This window comes from Gallinula chloropus (assembly GCF_964237585.1).
Source record: "Gallinula chloropus genome assembly, chromosome: 10".
Classification (NCBI taxonomy): Eukaryota; Metazoa; Chordata; class Aves; order Gruiformes; family Rallidae; genus Gallinula; species Gallinula chloropus.
This window is the reverse complement of record NC_140095.1, coordinates 6,141,836-6,151,106: the sequence shown is the minus strand read 5'-3', so window position 1 is coordinate 6,151,106 and position 9,271 is coordinate 6,141,836.

Here is a 9,271-nt window from a genome sequence, read left to right as displayed (position 1 = left end):
TCAGAGTTTGTATTGCAGCACCAAGCGGACCAATATTTAGTGCACTTGCAATATCAAACCATTCATCAAATTGTGGCCTTGGGATAAAATCCGTACTCTGAATCTGATCTTTGGGTTTTTCTGTCTACTTTTAGAATATACAGTTGTGATTATTGGAATAAGTTTAGTCCTGAAGCCAGGGCATGAGACCTTAAACGTATATGGATATTATACAGTCATTAGCTGTATGACTCTCTGTGGACTAACGAGCTACCCAATTTTATGATACCATTTTAATGTTGAATATTTCCTATCAGTGCATGAGGAGCAACCAGACTAGAACATGTTCTTACCTTGGGTTTTAAGGTATTTTTAAAGCCAGTTGCTCAAGTGTTCCACAGCATGGCTGTGTTGTATTCATAGACATATTCACCTAGTGTGTTGGAAGCCTCTCTGTGCTATTTTCAGTCTTCTCTTCACTTAAACTTCAAAGCACCATGCTAACAGTATAGGGGTTTTTTTAAAATAAAAAGCTCTGTGATCCTTTAAGCATACAGTAACTTAGAGTAGCCAGTTCTGCAAGGTTGATGCCAGTCACAAATGCAGTTCCACTTACTGTTGCTTTCCCTGGCACGCATGTTCCATGTCCATTGTGCTTGCTTTGATGTTTCTTTCAGACAAAACCCCCCCAAGAACTGCACTCACAGTTCAACTGATCGAATCCTAAATCAGAGCGCTTCAGAAAACAAGTGAGCATAGTTTTTATAGAACGTCTTTATAAATGCTGTATACTATTCCTTTGATGTTGCAGACTACAGAATGCGACTTTTATTTGGTTATAAAACTTTGTAAAAACCTAATTTTCTGAATATTTTTACTGCTTCCTGAAAATTTTGCAAACCAACTGTGTATTTTTCTCACAAAGTGAGGTACTTTGAGACACAAACCTCATTTGGATTAGAAACGGTTCCTTTAGATCGTATTTATTGATACTTCACTTCTCATTTTGTGTTGAGAGCAGTGGCTAGAAGGGACTTGTATATTTATACCAGAAGCACATGTAGAAGATGATTACTTAATGACCATGGTTAGTTTAAACCATTTGACGTTGAGATGACCTAAAATAACATTTTAAAAGTAAATTGTACAGAGTTACAGAATAAATTAATGGAGTAATTCTTGAATAGCTGTACTGTATGGAAACTACTGTGAGAATCAGGAAATGAGCCCTACCTCTGTTTTACTTCCCCTGAGCTTCTAATGAAAATGGCTTCCTTTGGCCACTTTTATCAGCTCAGCTGTTACTTCGTTACAGGAGTGACTAGAGTTGTTTTCAAGCCCTACTGGAGAGCCCCAGGTCTTGTATTTAAGCCACATCTTTGGGTTTGATCTTGTGTTTTCTCTCAACTTAACTTGTTACTAGAGTCTCCAAAGATTGACTCTACCACCAGTAGAAACACGAGGCATCACAAGCAGTGGCAAGATAAGCCTTCAAGTCTTTTCCTCTAAATCCACTTCTAAATAGGTTGAAAAGGCTTGTTTCTTTTTAGAAATCACTGAAGTAACTTGCTTTTCCTGATCTCTGATTTCACTTTCATCCCCACCATTTCTTTTCCTCAAAGCTAACTGGTTGAAGTGGCTTTAGAATGAATTGAGTCCATGTATGTCCTACCCTAGAGAAAATTGGGTGTTTTCTCAGGGCTACCGTTGTGGAACCACTTTTGTAGAGGAGAGTTGTGTGATACTTCTTCTAAAGTAACATGTAAAGCTCACTTTGAATGTGTAATTGTTTTCAGCTCAATCAGCCATGTGAGTGCCTTTTAATTTTTTTCATAGAATGCCAATTTTGCTGGTACTAGAAACTTATCCATGATGTTTCCTAATTAGCGTTGCTTACCAAAAAAATAGCAGGTAATTTTATTGGCCATGAAGATGACCCCTTCAATCCAGTGTGGCTTGAGATGCTGGGAGAACAGCATCAGGTTTCTGGCTCCCAATCCCTGTACCCTCATCTCGGAGTAACGCTTTTCTGTTTCTTGGTCTCATTCCTCCAACCTCATCTTCAAGTATTACGCACAGTCCTATTGTATCAGTATCTCTCTAAAAATTGTGCAGGTTTTTAGTCAGATAAATACAGATTATTTCTGGCCAAATAAGTTCATTTTTAGAGGAAGCTATTTCAACTTGGTTTGGCTATTAAACTTAACCACTTAGACGTTTCTAGTTCTACTTAAGGTAACTGCAATTTGAACAGGAAGGGAATTTCAGTACATTTTTAACATCTAGCAAGCTGGAATGAACACATCCTCAGCATTCTTTACTGAAGCTGGCAGAGGTTTAAATATAAGCACTTGCTTCAATAAATGTAACAGTTCAGAGAGAAGCAGCACTGATACACTTTCTCTGTCTTACAGTTTGGTTGAGATTTTCAAAGGGTGTTTGGATGTCTGACCGGCCTTTTAAAGGTCTTTCCCTCTCTTGTGTTCTGCAGGCAAGCACCTGTGTGATCCTGCCAACACCTCTGTTAATACATTTTCTTCCGTAGCACAGTGAAATTCCTGCGTGTGTGAGAGCTGTTGGGAGTGCACACGAGGTGATTACAATTGCCTTGCACGGTGTAATGCTAGCTCTTTGACTCTACCCAGTATAGGTCTTCAGGAAACACCTACTTCCAGATAAGTTGCAATAACTGCTGGTTTTTAAATTTACCAAACAACAGTAGGATTTTAATGTTTGGAACTAATTAAAGTGTCTCTTACTCAGAGCAAATCGGTGCGGCTTAACAGCACGTTACCTTAAAGCCTAAATTTACACTTCACTGTTCACATGCTGGATACTGGATGGCTGCAGTCCTGAGGAAACACTTAGCTGAGTTCAGAATACAAACGGTCAGTGTAATTCTGTTGAGCTGGTTGTGGTCAGCTTTTATCCTGACTCCATTCACACACATAATGAGATGAGTTCTTTCTCTTCTCAGTGTTTTCCTAGCAACAGGGCTTTCTACATTTTTTTCTTTAATTATTATGTAGGCCTAAAAAGCATGTAACACGTAAGAGCTTTGATTAGGTTAAAAAGTGAACAAAAATCTGTGGGTCAGATTAGAAGTGTTTGACCAAGACCTGTGGGTCACAGTGCAGAACCCACAGAATTTAAGAACTTCAGTGCAGAGCACGCTTGACACGTACAGTTACTCTTTGGGTTGTATTCATTTCCTGTTAACACACAGTGAGTGGGGGCAGACTTAACAATTCTTGTGGATAAAATGGGTGAATTAAGTCCTCAGATGTGACCATTGTAGATTAAAAAAAAAAACCCCACCAACGCTTTATCACAGTACAGAGGGATAATTCCCTGCTTACGTGCTTTGTTTTACTGATATAGTCCAAAGTACATCGCCAGTATTGTCATCTGAGATAAAACTAGCAACTCTTTAAAAGAAGTCTAAAAGAAACTTGTTTTTAGTTTTGTTTACTTTACACACATAGACCATACTGAGTATTCTTCAAAACACTCTCTGCAAACATCTCAAAAGCTGTTGTAATATATTTGTAATTAATAGTGTGCTAATGGAATATGCTTGAGCAGTCTGGGTTTGCATAACTGAGTGCCAAATCTTGCTCACTTGAGTACATTATTCTCTTAAACAAGTATGAGCAAGATTTGGCCTCGAGGTCTTCTGCCTGGGGAGCACAGTGATGCGACGTGGCATATTCCTGCTGGTGCTAAATCATTTGTTGAGCATAAAGATTCTAAATAGAAATTGTAAATAAAATATTTATGGCCTGGTCCTTTTTGACAGACTTAAAATTTATCATTTGCAAATATGTTTGGGCCTTATTTCAAGTTTCCTTTTTGTTTTTTTTACGATATGTGGACGGTGTTTGTTAATGTGGCAAGCCACTGGCAGGTTGGGCTTCCTGTGCTGCTCTCTGTAACATTCCTGTGGTGCATTGACACGGATGACTTTTCATTGCTGGATTTCACTGTTACCCTTCATCTTGTTTTGTCACTGTAGCTGTTTAAACATATAATACTAAGCAGAACAGGAGTGGCGTTTGTTAGAACTTCCAAGAAAGCCAGCCATTACTGTAAGCATGTGGGAAAGTTGTTGACACTGCAGAAATACCTGTTGAAAAATAATTTTAAAAGCCAACTGTGTCAGTCTTGCCGAGAAAATAAACTGGAATCTGGGGTGTCGGTTGCTAATCTTTGCTATAAATTGCTGGCATTTCACAATTCTTTTAGCATCAATTAAAGAACACTGTAAATATAAGCTTTGGGAGAAGGTTTTATTAGTTACAGATTATACATTGCAAAATTTAATTGACTAGTGAATTAGTACTTTGAGACATACAGAATTACAACATCTAGAACATGAAAATCAGTGTGTGGTGGTGATAGAGGATATAGAGGGCTTTTGATAATCTACTTTTTTTCCATTTCCTGAGTTGGGCTTTTTAACAAATGAGTTTAATTTTCCATCTCCTGCCTCATCATACACAGGCCTTCTAATCACCAATTGCTGTCTTCAAATACTCGTTTTAGTTAGTTAGCAAAACAGACAGGCACAGTTCTAATTTGTAAACCCTTGTAGGAAGGAGGTTCTCCGAAGAGCCATTTGGTTAAGTTGCCTTATTCTATTACATTGCACTCATGTCTCCCCTTTCTTGTTTACTGTTTGGACACTGAAGAAGTGATGTAAAAATGTGTGCTACAAATTTATATTCATAAATTACCAATTAATACCTTTGTGTCACCTGTTAATACAGCTCTTGTAAATGATACCCTTATGCCATCTGTAATACAGCTCTTGTAAATTGTTTAAATTATTTTTCTTTTTATAGATTCTCATTATTGAATGTACAGACTAGATCCCTTTAATAAGTCACTGAGTAATTTGATTGGGGTCCAAATGTGGCCAACGCTGTAATTCATCCCATCAAAACTGTAAATAATCCTTGACTGCTTGTTTGCATGAATGAAGTTGGGATTTCATTTACTTTGTCATAACCCAACCCTGCTGTGATGGGCCTACTTTACAGTTTATTTTCCTGGGTTTATTACCATTTGTTCTGTTTGAATGTTGAAACAGTACTTTGTTTTTTCCTAATAAATAATTTCAGATTGTTCATTGTTTGCCTGTGTTTGTGCACTGGAGGGGAGGGATTGCTGGGGGTGTTTTTTCCTTGAGCATCATAAATTGCTGTGGTACTTGATACTTGGCGTCGTAGAACATTTTATACGAAGGAAACACGACTGGTATGGTTTTCATGCTCTGTTCTTCTGCCTTGTTCTTCTCTGTTCTACCTTGTTAAAAACCTACATTGCAAAAGCCTTAGATTCAGGTCCTGTTTCTACAAACATTTAATGTTCTGAAGAACATCAGATTCGTGGCTGGGAAGTAGAAAGCACGTGGTGAAGCTACCACAAGCTTTTGCCTTCCAAACTAGCTGGCGAGCGCATGGTGATTCATGCACACAGCTGCCTTGGAGTGATGTTTTCCTGTAGAACAAAATACTTTCTGTGTAACCTGTATGGGTTATATCTATAAAAATATAAACTACAATTACTCCTCTGTTGGGATGGTTCTTTGCTTGTGTTTTGAAAACCCCAGTTGCATTGTCCTGAAGTCATTCTGACTGGATGCCTGACGGGCAAGTAAATTGTCAGGAACGAGGTCTGCACCAGGACAGCGTGCTGGCAGTGCATCCTTTGACTCTGTGCTGTGTTGAGTTGTTTGCTTTGCCATTTAATGCAGAAATATCTTGGAGTGAACTGTGGTAGCCTTTTGTGGAAGCTGCTTTGCATTTCAGCGGTGGGCCTTCCCTGCTTCCTGGCGCAGCCTGTGTGTGCGCTCAGGGGATGGGGTGAGCTGTGTGAGCATCATTTAGTTCTCTCTGTCTGTGGATCTGATTTTTAGAAAAAGTTTTGTGTGAAACAAGTGACTTCCCCTTACTGTAAGACCACTCTGGCAGCTGTGTGTGAACTTGTGACTCGGAAGTGCAAACCTCTAATTTAATAATCCTTGTAACTTCCCTGTTACTAGAACCATAGATTGAAAATGAAGTTTGCCTTTCGTCCCAGAGTGAACCCCCTGCTCTAAAAAGGCATTTCTGTCCATCAGCAGGTGCTCAGTAAGTCTGTCCACCTTCTGCCAGTTCAGGCTGCAGCAGGATAAAGCAGAGCAGCAGCACCCAGTGGCATGGGGCAGCTGGCCTTCGGGGCACCGTGGTGACTGCGGCTGGCCCAGGCTCCAGCTGTGGGGCCTGGAAGGGGGAGCAAGGGGAATGGTGAGAGTAGCTCTGTTACAGCAGGGTCGTGAGCAGTGACAGAAGCAGCAAAATCAACTTTCTGTAGGTAAAAAATTCCCTTCCAAGGACACAGCAAAGCTCTTTGGGTTCTGATGGTGCCTTTGAGGAATGGACTTACAGCTGTGCTGCATACAAAGGGAATGTGTGCACTGTGTCAGGGCTCAAACATGCTTCAGCTGAGGAGCACCGGGGTGAATTTTTAACGTGTGGGGACAAATACCATGGTGATACACAGGCACTATCAACCCTTCAGCTTCTGGCTGAGCAGTGTTGATTGTGAGAAGCATTTCGCCATGGTTTATTGCAGCATTTGGTGTTGTTTGTCTTTATGTAATTATGAAGATTTACATACAATTATTTTGCCCTAAAACAGCTTGCACATTGAGCAATGCATAGGGAAAGTGTTCCAGCAGATTGTTGCATGATGAAACTTGAATGGAAGAGAGATCCAAAATGACAGTGTATTTCAAGCAGATGATGAAATAGATTCCATCAGCTGAGGGGGAAGAAGGGTGAGGATTCATAGCCAAACTTGAGACTGCAAGTCCCGAAAGGTGAAGGTCCTGCAGCCTGTAAGGCAGAGTAAGCACCTAAGAAATTATTTTGAAATGAGATTTTTAGTAGTTTCTCTACCACTTGTCATGGCCCTTTGAGGTTGGTTGTTCAACCTGTTTTCCATCTAACCTGTTGTCTTACCTGTTCACTCTATTTTACCAATTTGGGTCTAAGTTAACTATGAGATGATGTCAAAAGGCTCACTGAAGTCAGGATTGCAATGTCCAATGCTCCTCTGTGAGCTACAGAACCAATCACTGCAGGCAGCTGGCACAATTTGTCACTGGTAAAGCCATTGCCATTCTAATCCCTGCCCTGTCCATCGTGTGCCTTCCAGGAAGCCTTGCTCTGCCTGCCTGGGCACTGGGCTGAGGCTGTCCAGCCTGTAGTGCCCCACATACACCTTCCTGAGGATGGGCATGACATTTGCCTTTCTTCACCAGAAACCTTTCTTGGTGGCTGTGACCTCATCCTCAGACAGATGTGTGTGTGCCCAGCCAGCTCCAGGGCTCCTTAACTGTTCCCTCCCTGGAGTGCCAGGCTCCTGTGCTTCTGCCCCTGGGGACCTGGCTTAGAGGTGAGACCCTGAGGTGAAAGAGGTACTGGCTGCTGTAGGCTTTTCGGTCTCTCCTGTTACCAGGGCTCATGAAGCTTAACAAACAAAACAGTGTGGTTCTGCTGGAGGAGACCAGTATTCCAAGGTGAATGGTCCCCAGTTTATCTGGAGACTGGTTGCCAGAGGCGGGTGGCAGCAGGAATGCATGTCTGGAAGCAGTGAGGGAACAGGCCCTGCCAGCAAGGGTGCTTTGCACAGTAAATGCAAAGAGCTAATGCCCAAGCTGGTGGCACTGGAGATGGAGAGGGGTGTCGCTGGAGAAGCTGCTTGTAGCAAGTTCACAGCTTTTTAAAAGTACCTTATGTCGATGTCAGTGACCTGGCAGCAGTGTTAGCTGCTGTTACCCCCAGAACTGATGCCATCTGCACAATTCACTTTGCTTTGAGTTGAACAACCCCTTATCACTTTTTCAATGTGATCAATTTATTACAGCTTGTGTTTATTACAGGCCTTGTGTTTCTGTCAGCTCAGGAAAACAGGAACCAGAGCATTCTGAATTTCTTGTTTTGGGTAGAGACACCTTCTTCCAGGCCATCCCCTAGCAGTCCTGTCATCCACCTCTGTGACTTTTCTTAGAAGGTTTTGTTTCAGCACCTCAGGCTGGTGGATACACAAGAGGAAGTGTAACTTCTTCCAGGAAAAGTTAAGAGGCTCTGCACAGTTCTGTTTCATTTCCATGGAGTTACATTTCCCTGAAGGAGCACCCTGCAGTGGATCAATCTCTCTTAAAATCATAACCAAGATCTACAGGCTTGTGGCTGCTGACCAGCCTGCAGCCTGTGAGCAATGCAGTTCTTGCTGTTCTGGAGGGGCTGTGTATAAGAGGTGGTGAGAGTTTCATAACCCAGATGTGTCCAGATATGCAAATTGCTCAGTCACCGCTGATAAAGCCTGCGATATAAATGTATATGAGCAGGTTTTGGCCTGGGCTGCTGCCTGTGGAGACGTACTGATGTCGTTTGATAGCAGTCAGTACAGTTTCCCAGTGAACGTGCAGAAAACACAAGGGGTCACACCAGTAATTAAAAACTAACAGGCAAAGGCATTGCTTCTCACTAAGACCTTTCAGGTCAGCGTTGGATAGTGGCACACAGGGTATGGGAAAAGCCGAATTGCTGTTTTGAAGCCAGGTCTAGGATGTCAGACATGCTGGGGCTGGGCAGCACAAGTGGATGCCTCTTTTCCCTCTCTCCACTGAGTGCGCTGCTGTTCCTGTTTGTGCCCTGGTTAAGCAGCAGCTTTAGTAAAGGATTTCCCTTTCATGCAAGGCACGTGGCTGAGCTAATGGTGTGCTCAAGCACCTAAGTGTAGAGCATGGGGTAAGGGAGGAAAAAGCCACAACCCAAAACACCAAGCCCCCCCCCAGTCAGTAGGACTGGCAGCAGTTGGTAAGTTGGTACCAGGGAGTTGAAAGTGCTGATAACTCGAGCGCTTTTCTGGCCATTGCATTCACACAGTTTTAAACTGCAATTGATGAACCTTCCTGTTTGGGGTATTTAATGGCAGACAGTTTTTAAGTGAGCCACCACTCACCATCCCCTGGATTCCAGTCTGCTTTACATTCCCTGCTGCCCTCCCAAATTCATTCTCCCGTCAGTGCTGGCACAGGCTGCTCACAGGCAGGGCCCTCTGGCCAGAGGTGCTGCACTACTTCTGCTTCGGACCTACTGGCAACAGTGATGGATTCCAACAGCCCGAGAACTTTGCTTTTAAACTGGATCAGTTCAGAAGCCTTCTGGCCTCTTCAGGCATCATTTGCATGAGGTGTAGAGCTGATGGCAGCTGGAGGCCATAGCTGTTTCAGCTTTTC